General features: G+C 33.9%; 1 protein-coding gene and 1 non-coding gene across 4 annotated transcripts in view; both read left to right on the top strand.

Annotated features, from left to right (window-relative positions):
* Nucleotides 1–27,644, top strand: part of PTPRD (protein tyrosine phosphatase receptor type D) — a 1,813,832-nt gene that overhangs the window by 1,550,718 nt on the left and 235,470 nt on the right. The gene's annotated exons all lie outside the window — the stretch shown is intronic.
* LOC126027035 (U6 spliceosomal RNA) lies at nucleotides 25,062–25,168 on the top strand. The gene has a single exon (XR_007502185.1). It is a non-coding gene; the product is annotated as a U6 spliceosomal RNA (small nuclear RNA).

The following is a 27,644-nucleotide window of genomic DNA, read 5'->3' as shown; positions in this document are numbered from 1 at the left end:
CCATCTAACACCATGCACAAAGGTCAAATACAAATGGATTAATAAACTGGATATCAGACCCGAAACCATAAGGTATACTGTTGCATACGTAAAACACTACATAACATTGAGACTAAAGGCATTTCAAACTGAAAACAGCACTCTCCAACAAGTGGAAACAGAGCTAAACAGATGGGACTATATTAACCAGAGAAGCTTCTTCACCTCAAAGGAAATAGTGCCTAGGATACAATACCCACCCACAGAATGGTAGAAACTATTCGCCCAATACCAGTCAGACAAACTAAGATATACAAGTTAATGAAAGGACTTAAAAAAAAAAAGTATCTAACCGCATCAAAAAATGAAGAGAAGAAAAGAACAATTTCTCAAAGAAGAAATACAAATGGGGGGGGGGCTGAGAGATAGCACAGCAGTAGGGCATTTGCCTTGCAAGCAGGCAACCCAGGACCAATGGTGGTTTGAATCCCTGCATTCTATATGGTCCCCCATGCCTGCCAGGAGCGATTTCTGAGCGCAGAGCCAGTAATAACCCCTGAGTGCTGCCAAGTGTGACCCTAAAACTAAAAGAAAAAAGAAAAAAAGAAATACAAATGTCCAAATGTCACATAAAAAATATTCCACATCACTAATTAACAGGGAGATGAAAATCAAAGCAATAATGAGGTATCATTGCACACCACAGAGACTGGCACACATCACAAAAAAACAAGAACAATAAGTGCTGGAGGATGTGGGGAGAAAGGAACATTCATTCACTGCTGGTGAGAATGCCATCTAGTCCAGCCTTTATGGAAAACAATATGGAGATTCCTCCAAAAACTGAAAATTGCAAATAACATTTTTAATTGAGTTTGGAATGAAGAAGATTTCGATTCCCATTTGGATTGGGCACCAAGAGGACTTTATTGTGAAACTAGATGGCAGTAAGACTTATGATCCTCCCTAAATTTAATACCGGTACTCTGGAAAGTTGGGTTGAGAGTTCTACATAAAATTCTCCAGGGGCAAATATGCATGGATTATAATCTAAATCTTCCTGATCAATACAATCAATTATATGTTAACCCTTAGCTTGCCACATCTGACTTTTGTCTTAAATTTAAAAGAATTTCTTTCCTGGAATTTTAATACATCATAATAGAAAATAATGTTCTTTGGATTGAGTTTAGATTTAGCAAACTGCCAACTATCTTGATATAGCTATATATATTCATGTATAGCTATATCATAAACATGTATGTATTTATATGTACTTTCTAAACAATTAAAATTTTAGTAGATGAATCATAAATTTATAGATAAGAAAGTAATTTTTAACATGGTAGACTTTGATCTTGAATCCACTTAATCTACCACTTCTTCCATTCATTTTTTTTTCCTTTAAAGCATATGGATGGGGCTTAGAGAGAACTCAGCAATGGGGTGTTTGTTTTACATGCGCCAACACAGAAGACAGTGGTTTGATTCCTAGCATCTCATGTGGTCCCTTGAGCCTGCCTGCCAGGGGCAATTTCTGAGTGCAGAGCCAGGAGTAATCTCTGCCTGAGTGTCACTGGGTGTGACTCAAAAACAAAACAAACAAAAAACAAAACAAAACAAAACAAAAGATATTCTCAAAGAATATGGAAAGGCAATTGACAGTGTATCAGAAAGTTATTTCAAAAATTAGAGTACATGCTTTGCATGTGTCAAACCTGGATTCAATCCCTAATACCCCATGATCTCACGAGTATTACAGAAGTGAAATGATCCTTTCTGAACACTTCCAAATGTGACCTAATAAGCCCAAAAAATGTTTGACAAAATATAAAAATATAAATACTGTTTGTATTCTGCATTGCTTTTCCCTTGAATCTTTATTATAACAACTTGAGTTGAGTAGTGAATGTTTTTGTGGGGAGGGTAGTATGGTTTTATTTATGTTATTGTTGGAAGCCATATCTGGCAATGCTTAGGACTTCCTTCTGGCTTTGCACTCAGAGAACATTCCTAATGAACTTGAGGGATATATATGGGGTTCTTAGGATTGAACCCAGTTTGGTGCTGTGCTAGGTATGTGCTGTAACCATGGTACCATTGCTCTGGCCCCCAACGAATGCATTTCTATCCCCATGACTTCTCCACAGTATTTTTGTTTGTTTGTTTTTGTCTTGAGGCCACACCCAGTGACAGGGGTTGCTCCTGGCTATAAGCTCAGAAATCATTCCTGGCTTGGAGGACCATATGGGACACCAGGGATCAAAGCGAGGTCCTCAGTATTTATAACAATTTCTTTTTTCATTAATATTTATTTAAATCTACCTCAATACATGTTACAGTTGGTTAGTCTGACATTGAATAAATAATTACATATTTTAGCATATTGAAACACAACACTGTTTTTATTTAAGTGGCTACCTTCTAGACCAGATAAATAATGTGCTGCTGTTTCATATATTTTGCATGTACTACATTCTGTCATTAAATGCATAGTCCCAATGATTAATCGTGACTGTCTTTAAAAGATGAATGATAACTCCTTATTTCCTGGCTTTTCACTTCTCTATTTTTTCAGCATTTATGAATTACCTATATTAAAATATCTTCCAGTGATATGAATATATCAGGCTGAAATCATACAACTACAATCATATTTGTAATCATGGTGTTAAAATAAAGATAATTTTTTTAAAAAAAGGGAGAAAAAGAAAAGAATATAGCCACAACAAAATTTGTGAAAGTTATTCTGTCTGATAACGAAGTCACTTAATCATTGTCAGAAGGTTTACTAAGATCTTGTTGCTAATTTATTTTTTTGTTACTTCTTCTGAACTTTTGTTGGCTTCAAATACACAAAATAGTTGTGTATCTACTGGGAGTACAATATTAAGAACTTTGGAGTTATCACACAGTCCAGAAATTCCAACGACTGTGGGTGAGTGATACTTTCTTGAATGTGTTTTAGGTTTCCAGACCTTCTGGAAGTATGACAAATTAGAAGTGTGCCTACATTCACTACAAAAAGTCGTGGTAATGTCAACACAAATATGCGCAATCTGGAGTTTTGATCAGATCGATGTCTGTACATAGAGCTGTAACTGGGTTGTGAATCTGGGCTATTGGTGATGCAGCAATTGGAGATGATGGGTGCATCTGGTGTGGTTTGGGCAGGGCAGGGACACAGCCCGACCTTTTTTCCTTAGATTGCCTGCTTTGTCTGTAGCCATATACCAAATACCCATAACTTTTTACGGCTTGAATTACATATCTTTCAGTAATAGATTGAATTAGAGCTAGACTTTTACATTGTCAACATTATAACATATTTTCTGCTTTCTCTATAAAGTTGATTTAACTTATAATTGTGAAGATGGGTGCTAAAAACTGATAACAATTATAAACCAAACCAAACAAAGGCAAAAGAGTAGGATTATAAATTACATATAAATTGTTTTGAAAACTGTTTGGGCCTGTAAACCAATATATGCATGTTTGCTTGCTACCTTGTTAAATAGGTCTTTTAACTAAATTATTAGTTTAATATAAAATATTTGAGTCAGTAGCTTAAAAACTGTAGGGATTTTATTTATTTATTTATTTATTTATTTATTTTTCAGCAGTGCTCAGGGGTTACTCCTGGTTCTATGCTCAGAAATCGTTCCCTGCAGGCTCAGGGGACCATATGGGATGCCTGGATTCGAACAATTGACCTTCTTCATGAAAAGCAAACACCTTTCAAATGCTTTCAAATGCTATCTCTCAGGCCCCTTATTTTGGTTTTAGTTTTGGTTTTTGGGCCATACCTAGTGATGCTCAGGGGTTATACCTAGCTATGCACTCAGAAATCACTCCTGGCTTAGGCACACAGGGGGATCAAACTGTGGTTCATTCTAGGTTAGCATGTTCAAGGCAATTGCCCTACCTACCACTTGTGCCACCGCTTCGGTCCCTGTGAGGATATTTGATGATGTGGAGTACATTTTTTTCCTTTTTCCTTTGGACCTTACCTGATTGTTTAGGGCTTACTCCTGTTTCTACACTCAATAATTATGTGACAGTGATCAGGGGATCAAATGTGATGCTGGATGTTGTAACTGAGTCATTGAAATGCAAGGCATGTGTTTTACTCATTGTCATCCTCTCTGTTGTATGCTGTGTGGTGATGGTTTATTTTTCTCTATTATAAATACTAGGTGAATATTAAAATATAAATACTAGATATTTATATATATATAGATATCTAATACATTCTTATTGAATATATACTAGAAAACTATACAATCTATTAAATAATGAAGAACATATTTTTGTGATCAAAACAATTACTTGTTGTACATGTTGCTTTTTTGGGCTTCATCCAGCAATGCTTAGAACTTAGTTCTGGCTTGCTCTATATTCATGGATCACACTAGCAGGATTAGGAGACCATCTGGGATCAAACCCAGGATGACCATGTTCAAGGCAAGCGCACTACTACTCATTGTATTATCACTGATATTTTAAATATAGTTCTATTTTTCATAGCAATTCTTTAAAACTATTCTATACAAAATAGAGTAAGACTTCACTATTTCAAATTTGGAACAATACAATTAATAATGTTTGGGGCTTCTTTATATTTCCCTAAGCTATATGATCTATTATGATTTTTGCCTTAAGCATAATTTTGTTCAAGTTAATTGAAGATTATTTGTATTAGTAGTAAAATCACATGAGCTTAACTGATCTCTTTATATTTCCTTTTAGATGATCAACTAAGAATGGTTTGTGAAAAGAATATTGATATACATTCATTAGATGAAGTATTTGAACATTATCATTTTAGTATCATTTAGTATTGCTATCAGTAAGAGTTAAGAATATAATTTTTCTCTTGGTATGATTGAAAAACATGCAGTAGTTGATTCAAATCTCTTAAATTGACATTACATAACTTTTATTTGGCTAATTCATAAATTGAACAACATATACCACCATCCAAATAGTTTGGTTTTATTTCTCATAACTATCTTGTTCTCTTTTCTTTCAAATTTACTTTTTCACATATCTCCCACACAATTTTCATCTATGTCTACATATATAAATTCCACAATTTTTTAAAGTATAATTATCCAAAATATTTTTGTTTTGTTGTTTTACTTTGGGGCCAGACCTGTTGATTCTCAGGGGTTACTCCTGGATTTTCTCTCAAAGTTTACTCCTGGCAGGCTGGAGGGACCATATGGAATACTGGGAATCAAACCCAGGTCAGCTGAGCACGAGGCAAATGCCCTTTCTACTCTGCTATCACTCCAAACCTCATCATCTTTTTATATTTAATAGTATGATCATAGATATAAATGTGTCAGATATTTAGAAAATATCTCAACAGCTTTCTGAAATTACAACAATGTGCATAAAACAATTTTACATAATATAATGAGTGAAATATAATCAGAATCACTAGAGAAATTTGTTTCATCATGCAAAAGCTTTAAATATTGTTATATCCAACATTTACCCTATATAACTTCTTTCCTGGGCTCTGTCATATACCACTGTATTTACAAATACCCTTTCCATTTGAATGGCATCAGATATTACAGAAGTAAATGAGTAGAATTTTAACTGCTTATTTTATCACACTCCTCCTCACTCCTTTATTTTTTGAGAGCCACACCCAGCAATGTGCAGGGCTTACTCCTCAACTGGAAAAGATTAAGCCTGCTACATTGATGCAAAATATCCATAAAATAAAAGCAAATCAATTCTTTATTAAACAATAACTTGTTTCCCAATATGAAACAGGGACATACTCCTTCCATAGTCCTCCAGTCTTTGGGCATTGTGTTGTAAAGGTTATTATCTATACAACTTATATATCTTTAACTCTTTTCAACTCTAAAGAAGTTTCTTATTAGTAACCTCCTCCTGTAATTTTGGGTAGTTACTAAATTAATAATTTAGTAGACCTTGTTCTTCAACAAATGGAAGATTTATTATTACAGTTTCTGATCCATTGAATAATTAAAGCATCTTTTTCATAATGTAGGTGAATTAATGGGGTTACAGTATTTCAACATAATATTCATAATTACTGATAGACCTGTCATTAAATTTGAAGTTAAGATATCTGCTAAGAATAGACTAAAGCAGAACTTTTGGGATGGCTAAGATTATGATTGAACATTAATTATTTTATACTAATTTTTTAAGAAAGCAATAATGGTAGTAATATGTGCTTGAATAGGCCTAATACTATACATTAAAATAGCAAATGTGTGTACCCATTATTCAGCTTGAATATATCTGAACTATGTTGAGTCACATTTTAAAAAGAATTAATGATAAATTGAGGAACTATCTATGACTCAAAGTATAAATGTCATATTTTGAGCTTTAAAAACAAATTATGAGCAAGTGTCCATTTTATTAAGTAAAATTAAAATAAAGATATCTATAAAACACCATTTGAACATTTAACTATGATTAATAAATTGCAAATATATGAACTTTGGTAGCTGAATGAGGTAATGTCTATAGACCGAGTCACAAACACACAATAAAAAAGTTAATTTAAAATGTCTACGAAAAATCATGTATCTGACTTTCATTGATCTCCATAGCCCTTTTCTTCTGAAAAATTACTGCGATAAGTATCTATTACAGTTACCTATGTTCTGGAGTTCAAAACATGCATCTTTTTAGATGTCATAGATTCACTCACAATTATCTCACATTCTATAATTCATAAATAACTTTAGAAGGCTTTCTTGTTAATGTTTGCCTTTTGAAGAAAAGTGATGCCAGAAATAAGGCTAGTTTCATTAGTACCACTATGACCCAGATATTAACCTAATATCAGTGAAATATATTGGCTCAAAATTTAGTGATTAGAAACATGATACCATATTTTATATCAAATAGCAGCTTTCATTTCAGGAAGACTGTGAGTCTTAAAACAAACACTATTACTCTTGCCAGGATATAGAGTTAAACTATAAAGAAAACTTCTGTTTGGGGATGAGAGAAGTGAGAGAGCATGTATAGATTATGATAAAAATATCAAAGCACATTTTTTAAAAAGTTAACACCAAAATATGATTATATGTACCATGTTCTTAAGTCCTTTTTTATACTAAAGCACTCATGTAAATTGGATATCCCAGAACTTTGGTGAGAGGATTCATTCTCTTATAAAATTCTACTTTGAATATTTCTAGAAAATAGTTTAAAATTTAACTGTATTATGTAACTTCTAAAATTGTATAAATATATTTGATTTTACTCTGTGATATAGCTCTGTGACTAGGTAGAATGGGTTTGTCAGAGTTTGAATACCTACAATTTATATGATGCTCCCAGTAATTTCTCAGTAAATAGAAATTTACTTTTTTCAAACCTTTCATCAGCACTGTGTTGTAAAGTATGTAAATATTAATAGGAGTAAATGGCTATTAGAATAAAACAAAGAAAATATCTTTCTCTCTAGTAAATATCCTTAATTATATTTTATGTTTTCAGAGTTAATCCATGAAAAAATAACTATAAATTTTACTCATGTGATCATAATTTTCTTATAAAATTTCTCCTATATATTTTTAAAACTGATTTTAACTTTATAACAATAAGAAGAAAAATGACATTGATTATTGTAGGGATCAATGACTGATTCACTTTCTGTAGTGAATGTGCACAAATTATTTACTGAACAACCGCAGAGCCATCATCACTGAGCAACAGAGGATGTGTTAATCTTGCAATAAACATAAAACTAAGAACTACTATGGCAAATGTAGAGAGATATGTTGGTTTTCTATGTCCGTGAATTCAAGGCTGAGATAAGTTTTTTGCTTGTCAAGTTGCTGTCACTTTGTTAAGAATTAGAGATTGTATATTTCCTAAACATATAACAATATGTCGATATACTGAAAGCAAATGAAAGTGAACAACAGGGTTATTTTCAGGATGAAAAAAGGTTCATTGCATGACAATTGAATAACTTATCATGGGAATGTAAATATTTAAATGTCTTGTCATGTATCGTTCACTTTTAGGAGATCATAATGGCATTTTTTCATTGATGCCTAAAATGATGAATTTGTTTTTATTTGGGAGGTCATTCTTTAATATTTAGTGAATTTCTTCTCTGGCTAGAAACTTCTCTGGCATATTCAGCTGTTTTTATATCACAAGAACTGAATGGTTAGCAAAAAAATTTATGTAAAAAATGGGCATCTTTATCCCATTCAGAACCAGTACACAGGAACCTTCTGGAATATGTGTAATGAGACTGAACTCTCGTTTGTGTGTGTGTAGATGTTCTTTTTTTGTCTTTAGCCTGCAACTAAGTAGGTAAGAAAGAAAACAGCTAATATACTTGCTCCTTTCTACCAGTTCCAAAAGATAATAGTTCCGTAATCATTAGAAAGTGCTTGATAATTTAGTGAGCTCTGGAAAAGAGATCCTGGTAATGCAGAGATGGAATCTACTCTTTCAAAGTGCATTCCATTGTTACACAGTGCCTCAATTGTATGTCCCAGGCCTCTTACTCATGGGGAATAGTACACAACTCATTACATATTTCAGAAAACTATCCCTGATTATTGCTGTTTACTTTATAACTTAAGGATATTACAAACCCTTGAACAACTAATATTCATTATTTATCTGAGCTCTTTCCATGGGTATGCATTGTAAATCTTATATTATGCTGAGTTAAATAAGTCAGAGGGAGAGAGATAGACACAGAATAGTCTCACTCATCTGTGTGATTTAAAAAAAAATAAAAGATAGTATGGTAATAATACCCAGAGACATAGCAATGAGGCTTAAAAGGACCAACCTATGATATGAAGCTTACCACAAAGATGGGTAAGTGCAGTCAGAGAAATAACTACACAAACAACTATCATCATAATAGTAGTGAGTGAGAGAAATAGAATGCCTGTTTCGAAGACAGACGGGGTGAGAAGGAGAAAGATGAGTGGCATTGGTGGTGGGAATGTTGTACTGGTGAAGGTGGGTGTTCTTTTTTATGACTGAAATCCAACTACAAACATGTTTGTAACTATGGTGTTTAAATAAAGACATTGATATAAAAAATTTTAAATTATACTTGATAGTTGAACATCAATAAAGCTGGTGAGGAAGGGAGAACAAAATATTTTTCAAATTTCCTCACCTTTTGTCATCTTTTATACCATTTTTCTAATGTGCATTTATACTTGCAGATGATTGCAGAAACCTCCTAAAGTGCATTTCTGCCACATACCCCAATTTTTTCTCATAACTTAATGAGAATTTTAAAAATATTTTAGTTAAAATATCAATTTTAGTTAAAATACTGCTTTTTATGTTTCGTTTTGGGGAACCACTCTGGTGATGCTCAGGGCTTACACCTGCCTATGCGCTCAGAAATTGCTCCTGACTTAAGGGACCATATGGGATGCCAGGGGATCGAACCATGGTCCATCCCAGGTTAGCGCATGCAAGGCAGATGCCCTATCAGTTGCGCCACCACTCCGCCCCCCAATACTGCCTTTTAAAGTAGAAATTGAATAAGTTATATATATATATATATATATAACATATATAAACACATATATAAATAATACCTTAACTTAAAGGATTTTTTTTTTTTTAGTCACACCCGGCAGCGCTCAGGGGTTACTCCTGGATCTATGCTCAGAAATCACTCCTGACAGGCTCAGGGGACCATATGGGATGCCGGGATTTGAACCACTGACCTTCTGCATACAAGGCAAACTCCTTACCTCCATGCTATCTCTCTGACCCCAACTTAAAGGATTTAAAGTGCCCATGCCCTTAAGCCTTTTTTGAAAATTATTCTTTTCTTTAATTCCTCATAGGAAAAATATAAAAATGCTCTAGAGAGTCCTTTAACTCTTGAACCTTCTTGTTCTTATTCCACTAAAGAATTGAGTCAGTATTCTGTATTTTATATGTAGAAGATTGAGATTTATCTCTTTTAGCAGCACTAAATTTAATATATTTCATTTCTGTAATTTTGGATGATGATTTTAACCATATTATTAGTGTTACTATTTTCTATCTGCCTGTTCTTTATAGTATAATGTAATAATACTTGTAATATTTTAAAATTTCAATATATATTTTTATCTGATTTGGGGATTTAAAGTTTAGATTTTAATATAAATAGAAAATTATATTTATATTTAGGATAAATTTTTACCAGTATATCCATAGAATACTAAAAAGATGTAAGTAATATTAAAATATTTGAGTCTTGAATATTCTTTATTTAAATTTTTTTGTCTTGTTTCTCTATGTTTAAATATATTTTGCTGAAAAATATTTGAGTCTTATTTCTATTTATTTTCTACTTGGGATTTGAAGAGGATTGTTTTTGTTTGTTTGTTTGTTTTTGTCTTTTTTGGGCCACACCCTATGGCTCTCAGGAGCTACTCCTGGCTCTGTGCTCAAAAATCAGTCCTCACTGGGGGGGCTATATAAGATGCTGGGGATCGAACCTGCGTTCATTCTGGGTCAGCGCATGCAAGACAAACACCTTATAACTGTGCTACCACTCTGGCCCTGGAGACGATTGCTCTATACCTCATAGTGCTCAGGGTTAACTCCTGACTCTATGCTCTGGGACCACTGCGTTTGGTGCTAAGCAGACATGCATAGGTTAAATATGGGTTAGGTACATACGAGTTAACCACCTTACCTACTTTACTATTTTTGTAGACCTTGTTTTTATTCTTTACAGCGAAGCATATTATATGTTTGATGTTTTGATATTAAGTCTTTTTTATTTCCAGGTTTTGATTGAAAAACATTACATGTTTTAAGGATCTATTTTCTCTATCTGTATAAAACAAATATTTAGCAAAATTTTCTATTTTTTTATTTTTTATTTTTTTTAAATTATGAATAATCACAGTGATAGAGTACAATGCTAAACACTTCTCTTCACAAAATTTTAGATATATTAAAAAACACTACTCTCTGGTTATTTTTTCCCCTTCACCTAAGAAGCTTAAAAAAGCATAGACAAAAAGCATTTTTGTTTATTTTAGGTTCATAACAAGAATTGAAAATTGCTGGCAGGGGATGAGGAAAGGGAGGTAGATCTCTACACTCAAAAAAATTTTTTTAAACCTATAGATCTAATCTATGAGTTTTAAGAAAAATTAAGGATATTATTGTAATAATCTCCAGAGACAATAGAGATTAGGGACGAAAGGACCAGCTCAATATGAAGCTCACCACAAACAGTAGTGGTGCAGTTAGGAAAATAACTACTAACACCTATCATGACAATCTTAATGAGTGAGAAAAGTAGAATGCCTGTCTCATATATAGGCAGGGGTTGTGGGAGGAGGAAGATGGGCATTGGTGGTAAAAATGTTGCACTGGTGAAGGGGAGTGTTCTTTTTGTGACTGAAATCCGACTATAGTCATGTTTTAATCATGTGTTTAAAGATAGTATTAAAAATTTTTTTAAGTGAATGGTACTAGGGACAAATAGGTCTCATGAGCATTGAATGGAAATTTAAAAATGAGTATATCTTAAAACCCAATCCAAAATCAATGACAAAGTATCAAGAAACCCAAACTACAATAAGACATACACAAAAGAAACCTATTAGTCCAGTGGACTACGGGTGGAGCTAACGGATGCATTCTGAGATTAGGGTTGGAGGGAGGTCAACTGGTGGGGGAATTTGCCCTATTTCACTGTCACTATGTACCTTAAATATAATTGGGAAAGACTGGTAATTTGCACTTGTCTTAATAAAAATTAAAAAATAGTTTGGCTTTTCACCTCTTTGGAATTTAAAGTCAATTATTTTTAGTTTTGAAGCAAACTTTCCAAAAACATCATACTCTGTCTAAAACTATCTCAGACTCTTGATCTACTGACATTACTTTTTCATTTCACTAAACAATCGTAAATATAAAATGATTTTAAACTATTGATATATTTATTATTTTTATGAACATGTGCCTTGCTTTTGACTCGGTATTTAATTTTGATCTAATGTGTTTTCTAGCATTTTCATTGTCAATATTTATATAAAACTAATAACATCTAAATTGTGTTGGTATATACCAACATATAACTACCCAGAAGCTCTGGAAGCTTTGGAAGTAAATCATATTCATTGATTTTGACAATAGGCCTAGGATACAGTACAGGGCTAAGGTACTTACTTTGCCCACAATCTACTCTTGTTCTACTTCTGTACCATAAAAGGTCCCCAGTTCCTACCAAGAGTGACCCCATAGCACCAATGGGAGTAATCCCAGAGCATAGCTTAATTTGGCCCCAACACAAAACAAAAGAAATAGTAATAAATTAAAGATTTATAAGATTTTATGATATTACGAATTATAATATACTTATGAACCATTCTTATTTGTACCAAGAAACATGAAAGCTACAATAGAAATCTTATCTTTCCTGAAGAAAAAGTGACAGTTCCGAGTCAATCACTAAGTTAATCTATTGCATAGTGCTCTCAAGTTTGTACTTCTACTTAGCAAGGATATTCCCTTATATCACCACAATTACAGATGTAAATTCAGGAGAATATTGTAAATAAATTAATTTAATGTATTTTACTAAATACTGTAATTAATGTAAGGACGAGTATTATATTACTAGTGTGATACATTGCAGTCATACAATTATCTGAGTATATTCAGTTAGCACCTCTAATTGTCCTTCTAATTGCCTACTGAAAATTTTAAATTCAAATTCATAATTTTTTAACTGTGTATCAGGAAAAATTCCTCAATCATTTTTTGACATTGGTAATCTTAATAAATGTGAAGGTAACAGGCTGTTATTACATTATTTTATTATTTTTATGGATTTGCTGATTCCTCTGCATGATCATATTCATATTATCAACCTTCATTAATAAAGTCTTAGTCCATTTGTTCTGCTATAACTAACCATCATAGACAACAGAAATTTATGGCTCATGGTTTTAAAGAAGTTTCAGGTATATCTTTCTCTTTGCTATGGAAAGGACTTATTTGTCCTTCACTCTCTCCTTCCTTTCTTTCTTCTTTTTCTCTTCTTTCCTCCTTTCCCTTGCACTTCCTTCCCTTCCCCTCTTCACTTCTTTCCCCCTCCCCTCTATCTTTTCTCTCTCTCCCTCTCCCCTCTATCTCTTCTCTCTCTTCCCCTCTCCTTTCCTCTTCTTTTTTTTTCTCTCCCTCCAGTCCCTTTCCCTGCCCTCTCACCTTTCTCTTCCACTTCCCTTCTCCCATCTTCTCTAATCCTCTAGACTTCCTCCTGACAGTGCACTCAGGAATCACTCTGATGGTGCTCTATGAGGACCATATGGAATGCTAGGGATCAAATCCAAGTCAACCATTTGCAAGACAAGCATCCTACCTACTGTAATATCACTCTTGCCCAAAATATACTTTTTTTTTGTGTTTTCACAGAGAAGGAACAAATGAGTTGCCTAAAACCTCTTAAAATGGTACTATTTTCTTTTTTAAGGAATTTGCTCTTTCTGGACCTAAATGTCTTCTCCACATCCCCCATCCACAAATACCATCACTTGAAAACACTAAGACGTAATATATGAATGAGGGTATAAATTCTGTAGCAAATACCACCGGTCATAAAATTAACCCTATTAATGGGGCCGGTGGCACAAGCCATAAGGCATCTGCCTTGTGTGCGCTATCCTAGGATGGACCATGGTTCGATCCCTTGGCATCACATATATTCCCCCAAGCCAGGAGCAATTTCTTAGTGCATAGGAGTAACTCTTGAGCATCACTGAGTATGGCCGAAAAACAAACAAAAATATTAATCTTATTAATGTTTCTATCTGATTTTTTCATTGTGATTACATATTTCCTTGTTATTTAAAAAATTCAGAAGACTAATCATTTCTTTTACAACATCAATGTAATAATGCACTCAGGTCTTTTACATTTTCCCAACAGATTATACATTAATATTTTTTAAATATTATTTTGATCATTGCCACATATTTGATTAATAAATGCCCTTCTATAGTGAATTCTTTGTCTTTCAACATGGTCTGGACAGTTTTGCAGAACTCTCCTGTTCAACAGATACTAAAGGTATCTGTTCTGTTGTCTTTGTTACTGCTTCATTGATTCAGACACTTCTTCCAAAAATTTCCTTTTCCTTTTACTGGCAAGTAAGTTTTGGTTACTAAGATTTGTATTTCAATTGTGGCTATAGCTCTCAAATATTGTTTCCCTTTCTTAGCCTCACATAGCTTTGATATTTGATATGTTTACATAAGGTCACACGGTGCTATATTAATTTTCAGTTACATCTATATATAATAAATATGCATAATTTATTAAAATTATTACATTGTTTTACTGTGAGATGTTTGGCCATATTGTGGCTGTGCTCATGGCTTACTCCTGTCTCTGTTGTTAAGAATCATACCTGGTAGTCCTTGAAAGACCATAGAGTGTATCAGGATGAAACCTGGGTCAGACACATGTGAAGCAAACATCTTACCCCATATTCTATGATCACTCCCGCAATAATATATATAATTTTATACCCTTATTTTGAACCAGTATCTCAAAAAGCAGCATAACAGTACATAATCCATTAAGCTTCAATTTTTATGTAACAATGGTGTCTTACATTTCTTTATACTATTTGCAATCATCATTTTAGTGAGTTATACAAGATTAATGTTTTCTTGCCCTATCTAAATTGATCTCATTAGAATTTTAAATTTTATAATGTCAGCAAATAGTATGGGCAAAAAATCACATCTATTTTTTTCATAGTTATTATCTTTTCTATCTTTTTCTAAAAAAACAGAAATCAAGGATCAGTCTAGATGTTTAAAGTGAATTTTTAAGTTATTTTTTAAAAATAAAATTTATATAAGTACTGAATTTGGCATTGAAATAAGGAAATAATTTGAGTAATTTATGGGCTATCATGACACCTGCTCATTGTTAAATTAAATCAATAGAAAACAACACGATTTATGAAATAGGGTGATTATTGAATTTTGTTATCTTAATGAGATTTGCACACAAGAGGGGATTAAAATGGAACCCTGATTCTTAAATATTTAGTTTACTACCCAAGTATTAATTGCTATTCCTAGCCAGAAGATAGTGCTTCATTTTTTTCTTCTTTCTTCAAAAAGTTTATCTAATTTTGAATTACAAGGAATGTGATCATTTGCTAAAGCCAAATACTAATAACACAGAAAATTAACTGATTTAATGCTATGTTAGATTACAGTTGTAACATTTGTACAAGTGATAATATTGTTTAACTTGGATCATATTCATCTGTGTAGATATTATTTTGTGATTTGTAGTAGAATTGCATACATTGCTTCTAAACAAATTTATTTTATTCTGTGGCAGGAATGCCTTGCAGCCAGAAAAAAATATTTCAGAACTGATCTTTGCTGAGCAATCCTCTGTGCATAGATAGCTAATTTACTGAATATTTAGTAGCAACTAATGAGGTTCCTGTCAACTTATCAAATTCTAATTTCCTAATCTCAGATGACTTAATTCTATGAAAAATCTTGGGACACAGTTGCACCTAGTAAGTGCCCTTAAGAAATACCTAAAACGGGCCCGGAGAGGTAGCACAGCGGCGTTTGCCTTGCAAGCAGCTGATCCAGCACCAAAGGTGGTTGGTTTGAATCCCGGTGTCCCATATGGTCCCCTGTGCCTGCCAGGAGCTATTTCTGAGCAGACAGCCAGGAGTAAGCCCTGAGCACCGCTGGGTGTGGCCCAAAAACCAAAAAAAAAAAAAAAAAACCAAACAAACAAAAAAAAAAACCCTAAAACGACTTCGAAATGAAAAGATTCAGTTATTGATTTATAGTCAGAAGATAAGAATATCATTTGTACAGATTAATTTACAAGATGTATCTTAAACTATAAATATCATTTTCTCTTGTTCACAATTACTTTTGGGAGACAAATCATATATTTATTAAGTATTCCACTTAGAGTATCATTTATTAACTGGTAGTTTCTTATTTAGAATAGCCTTTGACTTATAATTAGAAATTACTTTATATTTTTCAGTTTCATTCATATATGTATGATTTTGATATGGCACAGGAGCTCAACTTTGCTTTAAGATGTTGGATTCATTGTCCCCTTTCCTATATAGTTGCTGCTTTCAACCCCATATTCAATTTAGTTGCAGGAAAGCTGGGTTTGAATAATATGGTCATGATGTCAAACAGCAGAAATTATACCCTTTGCCATCTGGGAGGTTAAAAATAAAAGTTTTATTTATACTGTTTTCTTTAAGAAAAGAATAATAAATGCCCCCCTACCCCTTCAAAGACTGTGTTATAAGAAGAATTGCTTTTTGTTTATAATCTGATAGTATGATTTGTTCTGAAAGATAATGATTTGGAAACTAATTTGATACACAACAAAGTATAACAAACCAGTAATCTCTTTTTAAGAAAAGCTGTTTTGGCTAGTCATTGTTTGCCCCATATTACAGAGGACCCCCACTGTGTGGCCAAAGGTCATAGCATTAAAATGCTAAAGTACTTATGTCTATCTACTCCTTGGGACTTTTGATATATGTAAGAAAGAAATTCTACCACTCTCAGCCTTTTCCAGAGAAGCAATAATCATAGGAGAGTTAAAGGCATAGATATTATTATTGAATTTGAACTCCCTAGAGAAATTATTATTCTTTCACACACTTATAATTTATATCTCTGACATCTTACATGTTAAACAGATAATGCTGAATTCTGTCATTTCCTGGAACCAATGTTAAAAAAGTTAGCCAGGTGATAAATATTAAAAATTGAAATTAAAAACAAAGCATTGATGCTCTTTCAGTAACAGTACTGCAACCCACAGTGTCTAAAAGGGAAAAAAAGAAAAGAGAGAGAAAGAGAAAAAGGAAAAAAATATCTGACATGGAGGAAGGCTGGGGACCTGTGCATCAGAAGGGAAACTGGAACTGCTGGAAGTAGTGAATATGCACTGGCAAAGGAATGGGTGTTGTAGCATTAAAAAAAAAAAAATAAAAGTAGACTAAGTGTTGTAATCATTATTTTGGATCTTTAATTATGAGCTTGCCTTGATTTAGTTTGTTTACTAAAGAAGTATAATAAAATGGATGTTTATATGAAATGCAGTTGAAAAAGAAACATAATGAGAAAAGAAAGAAATACACCAAAATTAGTTAAATGATTTTCTTTTTAAAAAATGACTTTTTATAATTTTACTGATTCTTGTAGCATGACTACAGAAAATGATAATTATCTGTAATCATTTTTAAAACATGCCCTTTTGTTTATCTCAGGAACTCATTAGGCCATCTTAATGGATTCATTGGTTTTCAAAACTCTTTCATTATAAAGCTTTGCTGTTCCATATATTCAGATTTTGGGGGAACATATATTAGTGTGGGTTTGTTTTATTTATACTATTGGTCAATCAAAGGGCATAAATGTTGTTCTAAGGGAGAATTTTTTTGGGGGTTGTGGTTTTTGGGCCACACCTAGTGAAGCTCAGGGGTTACTCCTGACTATGCCCTCAAAAATTATTCCTTGATTGGGGGACCATATGGGACACTGCAGATTTAACCAAGGTTCATCCTGGGTGAACCTTGCGTGCAAGGCAAACACCCTACCACTGTGCAGTTGCTCTGGCCCCTCTTGTTTTGTTGTTCTATAAAATCACATGCTTTGTTCAAATTCTTTTATTCTCAAGACTTGTATAGATGATGAATTACTCAAATTTGAATATTATAGTAAATATTATACAACATTAATTTGTTATCTCAGTTCTCCCCTCTATGACTGGGGTGCAATTTTTATGTATTTTTAATCAGAATAAAAATAGCACTTTATGTGACCATTATAAGAACAATTCAAGTTTTTCAAATGTGCATTCACTTTTTTGTACATATAAAAACCTCTTTCTTTGCATGGTGACAAACCCATATTTGATCTGAATAACCACATATGGTACCCCAATAACTGCCAGGAGTGATGCTTAATTGCAGAATCAGAAGTCATCCATGAGTATCCATTTCCCTTCAAAAATAAAAATCAATAAAACAAGATATAAAAACAATATCTTTATAGAAATAATTCTGTAGTATAGTTTTCTTTAAGCTTTACCTCATGCAGTTCCTTTTAGGCAGAGAAAATATTACATAACCCTGCAATTTCTGTATATAACATAGGTAAGCATCTAAATTATTTTTTGCTGATTTCAACTCATAAACTTATCTTAAAGCATTTTTTTTAACTTTAAGAAGACAGCATAGTAGGAAATTACTTGTCTTGCAAAAACTAGGCCCTGAGTTTGATCCCTATCATTGCAAAAGAAAAAATAAAAGAAATAAAAATATTCTAATCTTAAAAACTAGACTATAGTCATAGGTACTATTTCTCTGACAGGTAATGATACCTCTTAATAAATAGGACGTTCTATTATTTTACTTAAAGAAACATTCTTTATATCTTCTGTCAAACATTTTCCTTCCATCAAATCCTTTTATGCTCCAGGGGAAATTTTGTATTTCTATAAATTTATGTTGGGATATCTTTTATTTTAAGATATTCAGTTCCTAAGAAATTATAATTCTTGATGATGAAAAATGTACTCATTATACAAATGAGTGATTCAATCGGGTTTTTTTTTTTTTTTCCTTTGAGGGGGGATTACTAGTTTGAACATTAGGCATTTCCTTATTGTAAGGATAAAATAGCAAGGTCTTTTGTTCATTTACATTGTGTTCACTCTAACGCTTTTTGTTTTGTTTTGTTTTTTTGTTTTGTTTTGTTTTTTTTGGGGGGGGTTACACCTGGCTGCACTCAGGGTTTACTCTTGGCTCTGTGCTCAGAAATTACCCCTGGCAGGCTCAGGGGACCATATGGGATGCCGGGATTCGAACCGCTGTCCATTCTATGTTGGTTACGTGCAAGGAACAACCTTACTACTGTGCTATTGCTCCGGCCTCCCATTCTAAGGCTTTATTATGTAGTTGTACTTGGGACTTATGGAGACTGTCAAAATATATGAGCAAAGATTTTTTAGAAAATGAAGAATAAAGGGGTCAGTGCGATAGCCCAGCGGTACGGTGTTTGTTTTGCACACAGCTGACCCAGGATGGACCTGTGTTAAATCTTCGACATTCCATATGATCCCTCAATCCAGGAACAATTTCTGAGTGAATAGCCAGGTGTAATCCCTGAGTGAAACTGGGTGTGGCCCAAACACCAAAAAAAGAAGGAAGGAAGGAAGGAAAGGAAAGGAAGGAAGGAAGGAAGGAAGGAAGGAAGGAAGGAAGGAAGGAAGGAAGGAAGGAAGGAAGGAAGGAAGGAAGGAAGGAAGGAGGGAGGGAGGAAGGAAGGAAAGAGAGAGGGAGGGAAGAAGGGAGGGAGGGAGGGATGGAGGGAGGGAGGGATGGAGGGAGAGAAGGAAGGAAGGAAGGAAGGAAGGAAGGAAGGAAGGAAGGAAGGAAGGAAGGAGAGGGCGGAAGGAAGGAGAGGGCGGAAGGAAGGAAGGAGAGAGGGCAGAAGGAAAGAAAAGAGAGTAATATGTTTCTAGTGTAGTATCTGCAGTAAATTAAAAAAGATTTAAGCATAAAATTCTTATTTTAGCTAGTAAAATTATTTAATATTTATAACTGAAAACTGGTTTTTTGAGGCTGGAGTTATAGCACAGCGATTGGGCATTTGCCTTGAATGTGGCCAACCTGGGATGGACCCAGATTTGATTCCTGGCATCTTATGTTCCCTGGAACCCGCCAGGAGAGACTTCTGAGCACAGAGCCAGGAGTAGCCCTTGAACGCCACTGGGTGTGGCCCCAAAACAAAACAATCCCCCCCAAAGAAACTGTATTTTTAACAGAAAAATTAGGACACCATTAAAAGGCAAATGATGTTGCAATATTTTGTTGGCCTATTATGAACTTAACTTGCAAATTTGCGAGTCCAAACATATAGCTACAATACAGTTAAACTATGATCTGCTTTTTAAAAGAGTGTCATTAAATCAGCCCAGTATGAATTCAGCTATGGCATGAATGGATGCTGAATACTTTTCACATGTTTATTAAACACTGTGCTAGTTATAATAATAATAACAATAATTTTTTATTCCCTAGGTTTTTAGTTTAATTTTTTGGGAGAGGGAGGGTGACTCCCAGTGATATTCTGGCGTTATTCTGGTTCTGTTTACTTGGATATCAATTATTGTAGTGGTTACAACGCCATGCAGTGCCAGAGAGCAAACCTGGGAGTCACACATGCAAAGCATGCAAATCCAGTTTGAATTGATTGTTCTAGCCCAAAGAGTTCAGTATCATCTGTTATGTTTAACAGAGGTTTGTTTATAACTCTATTATATTATTTTCTCAAAGAAAGCTCTATGTTATAAATGATACCTAAATGCACAGTTATTTGTAAAAGATATACTATATTTGGAAAAGACAAACTTGGTTTAATTTTTTTTTTTATTTAACCAACTTTATTACATACATGATTGTATTTGGGTTTCAGTCATGTAAAGAACACCACCCATCACCAGTGCAACATTCCCATCACCAATGTCCCAAATCTCCCTCCTCCCCACTCAACCTTCGCCTGTACTCTAGACAGGCTTTCTATTTCCCTCATACATTTTCATTTTTAGGATATTTCAAAATGTAGTTATAGAGGTCATTTTTTTTCTTTTTTTGGTTTTGTCTTCCATTTTTCTTAAAATCCATAGATGAGTGAGACCATTCTGTGTCTTTCTCTCTCTCTGACTTATTTCACTCAGCATAATAAATTCCATGTACATCCATGTATAGAAAAATTTTATGACTTCATCTCTCCTGACAGTTGCATAATATTCCATTGTGTATATGTACCACAGTTTCTTTAACCATTCATTTGTTGAAGGGTATCTTGGCTGTTTCCAGAGTCTTGCTATGGTAAATAGTTCTGCAATGAATATAGGTGTAAGGAAGGGATTTTTGTATTGTATTTTTGTGTTCCTAGGGTATATTCCTAGGAGTGGTATAGCTGGGTCATATGGGAGCTCAATTTCCAGTTTTTTGGAGGAATCTCCATATCGCTTTCCATAAAGGTTGAACTAGACAGCATTCCCACCAGCAGTGGATAAGAGTTCCTTTCTCACCACATCCCTGCCAACACTGCTTGTTCTCATTCTTTGTGATGTGTGCCAATCTCTGGGATGTGAGATGGTACCTCATAGTTGTTTTGATTTGCATCTCCCTGATAATTAGTGATGTGGAGCATTTTTTCATGTGTCTTTTGGCCATATGTATTTCTTCTTTGTCAAAGTGTCTTCCATTTCTTCTCCCCATTTTTGATGGGATTAGATTTTTTTTTTCTTGTAAAGTTCTGTCAGTGCCTTGTATATTTTGGAGATTAGCCCCTTGTCTGATGGGTATAGGGTGAATAGTTTCTCCCACTCAGTGGGGGGCTCTTGTATCCTGAGCTATTTTTCTTTTGAGATGCAGAAGCTTCTCAGCTTAATATATTCCCATCTGTTAATTTCTGCTTTCACTTGCTTGGAGAGTGCAGTTTCCTCCTTGAAGATGCCTGTTGTCTCAATGTCCTGGAGTGTTTTGCCTATGTGTTGTTCTATATATCTTATGGTTTCGGGTCTGATATCGAGCTCTTTCATCCATTTGGATTTAACCTTCGTACATGATGAAGTGGTGTTGGCACAACTGGCTAGCCACTTGCAAAAAATTGAACTTAGACTTTGTTTAATTAATGAGATTTTTCTTACTAGGCATACTTGCTATTCAACCAAAAAATTGAGAATATGCTACCATAGAAAGTAGCCTTTCATTTTTAAATGAAATATTTGGGGACAGAATCAAAGAATTAAGATAAATTCATTTACTAAAAGTCCTATCAAATCAAGATCAAAAATATTATATGAGGCTACAGTGATCGGAGACTGGCATTAATAGAAATTTGGTTATAGGGATTCCTGTCAAGTAAGAGATATTCACTATTTGTGGAATTGAATCAAAAGTAAAAGTTTCAATAATACTGCTATTAATGAATGTTAAAATATTTAAACTGAAAAAATTAGGCCAAAGCTATTATTTGATCACTGATGATCATCAAATTATCCAATAACTCTTTATAGGCATGCATCAAACTGCTTTTTTATATTTCCCCATCTTCAAGTTCTTGTTGAGCTCTGAGTTAGTGACAGAACTTGTCCATCAATTGGAAGGTCACTCTGGAAAATGCTGACATTCTTTTTTCTCTTTTCTTAATGGAACTAAAAGTTTCATATTAGCATGTTTCATTAAAACACCAAACATATTCAAAGAATGTGCTAATTCCTCAGTCTATTATAGCTGCCATTCCAAACAAAATATGTATGATTTCTATGATTCACTAAGCTCAACTGTGTAGTAATCTGCCCTTTAATGGCCTCTCAAAATGACAGACCAAATGGCTTTGTGAAGGTCAAGTCTGATTTAAATTGTTGATGAATTAATAGCTAATTCTGCATGATTGAATATTAATATGGAACAGTGATAAGTAAGGCACTTTAAAGCTTAATGAGCACATTAATGAATAGGACAAAATGTTTTTCTTTTCACCTCGTGTAGAAGTTTAAAGCTACTAACATATTGATATTTTGTTAAATTTTTTATAACTGCCTTTGCTTATCAAAATGTATGTGGTTAAGTTAGAAAGAAAATTGATACCTGCCCACCCCCCACCCCCCCAAAACACACACACACTAAGTTCTGGTACCTTACATTTCAGGTTCTGTCACAGTTGTTATCAAATGACCAAGTCAGTTTTATATAAATCACAAATAAATGTAGAGTGAAAAAAAAAAGCAATTAACATCCTCTAAACTACACCCACTGAGATAAGCATTTCAATTAGAAATTTCATTATTTCTATAGTTCGTTTTATGTTGAATACTGAATTTTATTGCCAAATACCTGACAGTCAAATTGGAAACAAGCCACAACTGTCAAGTTCAACAGCTCTGGCTATTTGAATCTGTTAGTTACATTGTGATGTTTCTCATGAAAATTTAATGAAGAAAGTGCATTCAAAGTGATTTTTTTTGCAAGGGGGGATTGATAGAATTTAATTACCCTTATTAAAAATAAGAAAGGAGTGCTCTTTACATCCCCTGCACCATTAATATGCAAGAAAGATTACCTTTGTTATGCACTTTTGCATATGTTAAAAAGGTGCTTTGAGAATTCTTTAGGAGCCAAACAGGAAAAGAAAGGTCGTTCACCTGTTTTGGGTAGGGCACAAGTCAATTTTGTCAGCTCTCCCCATGGTGAGGACTTCATTCCTTGTTGCTGGTTATTAATTTTAGATTCCTCTGGTAAAAGCCTATTAATAGGTGTCTTATTGCTTAAGTATTTGATACTGCTTCTGATCAGTACTGAATTTTAGATTGGCTCTCCAGAGAGATAAACTCATAAAAATCTTTAATGACTAGAGAGCAATGTTAATGTGTTAAGTACTCTGAAGGAACACAGTGTACTGGAAATTAAAAAAAAAATAGTTTAGACATCCCAATGTGGATTTTTGTAAACAAGATCCCAGTGCTTTTAAAAATTACTTGTGAGGGTGTATAGTAGTAGCACATTGATTTTGAAACACTTGAGGAAAGTTGTTTTCATTTTTGAAGCATTTGTGTAAATAGTTTCTAAGGGAGAAGTTTAATAACATTAGTTTAACACATTAGTATGTGTTACTGTGACTATTAAACTTTTTGATTTATTTTGATTTATTTTATCTATTAGTTATTATTATTGTTTATTATTTTTTATTTATTTTTATTTATTTTTCCCAAACATTAATGCTATACTATAGATATAAATAAATCAACAAAGCCTTTATGGCTATAAAGAATGGCCTGGTAAATTTTAAGTGGAATAGATAAAAATGAACATAGCCTAATTTTCAAAACATTCTTTATCCCATACATAATTATAACTTTCCCCTGAAGCCCTGAAAATTATCACAAAATTCTATTCTGATATACTGTGTCTACCACTTGTCCATTGTCTTCTTTCTAATGATATATAAGCATTTGACAAAATGTAGCATCATTTATTTCCTGAAAATAGACATATCTTTCAACTTAAATTAATATAACTCCTTAAAAATAATTATTCCTATGATTACCATATTTTCTGGCATATAAGATGACTGGGTGTATAAGACGACCTCCCATTTTTTCTGTTAAAATATAGGGTTTGGGCTATATTCACTGTATAAAACGACCTCTCTTTTAACACACAACAGTTGGAAATTAAAAAAAAATTAAGACCAAAAGAGTAGAATTCTCAAAGGTTAATAGTATATGTTTAATAAAGCTAGACTTTGGAGTGCCAACAATCATTTTACATGTGTCATTTGTAGTGACTATGATTTTTTAATTGTGATCTACATTGAGAGCAGGAAGAGGGGGTTCCTCCAAGAGTAGCTTGTTGGCGGGCAGTGATTAATAAGGCAGCTAGATGGAGACAGAGCGCCTCTCTGTGTTCCATAGAAGCTGAACAGAGGACTGAGCACCGGGAAAGCCGCATACCCGGCTGGATGAGATGCAGCAGTAACTCAGCTCCTCTGTGTGCCCTGAAAGATGAATCAGGACAAGCAGAGGACTGAGCATTGGAAAACCACATATTAGCAATGACACCCAGTGGCTGGATGGGATGCAGTGCTTGGTAAATCAGTTCCTCTGTGTGCCCTGAAAGATTAATCGGGACAAGCAAAGAACTGAGTGATGATGCCTGGCAGCTGGATGGGATGCAGCAATAGAAGGTGGAGTTAAGTTTCAGCATGTCGTATAAGTGTATAAGAGGACCCCCGACTTTTAAGAAGTTTTTCATGGGTTAAAAGGTCTTTTGGGGCCAGTGAGGTGGCGCTAGAGGTAAGGTAAGTGCCTTGCAAGCGCTAGCCAAAGAGGGACTGCGGTTCGATCCCCCAGTGTCCCGTATGGTCCCCCAAGCCAGGAGCAATTTCTGAGCGCTTAGCCAGGAGTAACCCCTGAGCATCAAACGGGTGTGGCCCGAAAAAGCAAAAAAAAAAGTCGTCTTATATGTGCTCGCTTCAGCAGCACATATACTAAAATTGGAACGATACAGAGAAGATTAACATGGTCCCGGCGCAAGGATGACACGCAAATTTGTGAAGCGTTCCATATTAAAAAAAAGTCATCTTTAATGCCGGAAAATACGGTATTTTGGTCTCCAGCTATAACTAGTTGGTATTATAAGAAAACATTAATGTAATTATATACCTATTAACTATCTTGGTCTTTCATAAACATTTGTTTATAGATAAATAAAATTAGATACATATTTTATTTAAGACAAAAATATAGTGTAGAAATTTATATGTGAATCATTGAATCAGATTCTATAATTTATTAAACTCAATTTTCTTTAAATATTTTATATATTTGTCATTTGGTGAAACTTTCCTTTTTAGTGGTTTTATACTCTGGTAGTACATTGACTTTCATTATTTTTATTTAAAATCTATCATTGTATTCCTTAACTTTTCCTGTGATGATTCTGTATTGGAATCAATTTTCTATTATGTGAGGCAAGAAAAGCTCCTTTCAATCAATGGGAGAGATTTACACTCAGGCTTAGGCATGATTGAATATTCTCATAACATCCCAGAAACTCATATTAGCCAGATAAATTGCCCTGTTTGGATGACAGCATCCAGATATCTACATGTAGGAAATCTAGGTTTGATTCCTGGAACCATATAGTCACAAAAACACCGCCAGAAACAAATTTCAAGCACTGCTTTGAGAGAAACCCTAAAATCCCATTGGCTGTAGCCCAAAAGCTAATATAGATTAATCATCTTGTGTCTCATTATAAATTTACAAATTAAGATAGATTGGTAAAGAAAGGAATAGAAAGTTATTCATAGCATGGTTGTGTTTGTGGACATAGGAACGACCCAGAAAAATAAAGAGTAAGTCATCACTTGGTCATACATGCCATCTTTATGTAATTTAGCAGACACAAAGGACAAAGTGGAGAAGAAAAAATTCTGTTAGCCAAGAAGATGTAGGAGGAGATGACTTTAAGTAATTTCTTTCCTGATAAATATATTTTAAGTCAAACTTTATTCTTTTTATTTTTCCATGAAATTAACTTTTCAACAAACACATATTTTGGTATGGCAGATTTTGTTTCCTTACCATATCAAGTGATTTAAATACAAAGATAATATAGAAGAACTCATTATCTAGAAGAATTAAACTCACATAGAAGTATATAAAATATAACACAGCTGATTTAAGCACTCATTTGTGACTATAGTATATCTGTGGTGATAAAGATTACATATTTTGAGAGAATTTTGAAAAGTTTACAGTGAAGAAGTTCAGTTTCTGTGGTTTTTCAAAGTCACAATGTTTAATGGCCATATATTTACTCAAGAATTGGGAGAATTTGAGTATGAGCAGAAGGGACATTTTCTATCTGAGAGATCATCCATGACAGACTGAGAAAAATAGGATCTGACTTACAGGAACATTGGTTACATTCAGAACTGCAAGCAGCTATGCATACACACATTTGTCTGACCACACAGTGGAATGATAGCATTAAAGTGAAGTTTTTTCCGGGCCCGAGCAGGGTGCGTATGCCTTGCACATGGCTCACCCAGGTAGGACCAGTTCAATCCCCTGGTACATCTTGTTCCCCAAGCCAGGACCAATTTTTTTTATTTTTTAATTTTATGTTATTTTTTTGTTTTTTTTTTGTTTTTGTTTTTGGGCCACACCCGGCGTTGCTCAGGGGTTACTCCTGGCTGTCTGCTCAGAAATAGCTCCTGGCAGGCACGGGGGACCATATGGGACACCGGGATTCAAACCAACCACCTTTGGTCCTGGATCAGCTGCTTGCAAGGCAAACGCCGCTGTGCTATCTCTCCGTGCCCTTTAATTTTATGTTTTATTAAACTTTATTTTTATTATATATATTTAAGCACCATGATTACAAGCATGTTTGTAGTTGGGTTTCAGTCATGAACAGAATACCCCCTTTCACCAGTGCAATTTCTTTTTTTTTGTTTTGTTTTGTTTTGTTTTGTTCTTACCAGTGTGATTTCTGAGTGCATAGCAGGAGTAACTCCTGAGCGTCACCCAGTGTGGCCCAAAAAGCCAAAAAAAAAAAAAAAAAAAAAAAGTGAAGATTTTCCATAATTATTTTTGTTGCTTAGACATTGGCAAGAATCATAAAATCTTACCAGAAATTGTAAGAGAACTACATGAAGAAACTTAGATGTTAAATCTGACGAATTTGTGGTTTTTTCCGCTGGTGCTTTGCTTTTGAATTATTTTTAGATTGGTGACTTGTAAATATGTATTAGAGATATTGGCAGTGTTATTACTCACCCCAATGATGATCAGAATATAATTACTTTTACTGTTTAATGGAGAAAATGATTTATCTTTTTTCTCAATGAGTTTATTCATGAAAATGTTTAAGCTTTTTGTGAGGCTATTGTCTCCTCTTTAGATAGGCAATTTTCTGACAAGGGATGAGAACTGTGACAGTGTATTCAGTTTAGAGTGTCAGTGCTGATGGTTTGTGTTAGCTCCTCAACCACTGCTGAGTAAAATGTAAGAGGGAAGATTAATTGGACATTAAATAC

The sequence above is a fragment of the Suncus etruscus genome, chromosome 1 (assembly GCF_024139225.1).
Source record: "Suncus etruscus isolate mSunEtr1 chromosome 1, mSunEtr1.pri.cur, whole genome shotgun sequence".
Taxonomy (NCBI): Eukaryota; Metazoa; Chordata; class Mammalia; order Eulipotyphla; family Soricidae; genus Suncus; species Suncus etruscus.
This window is presented reverse-complemented; position numbering and strand designations above follow the sequence as displayed.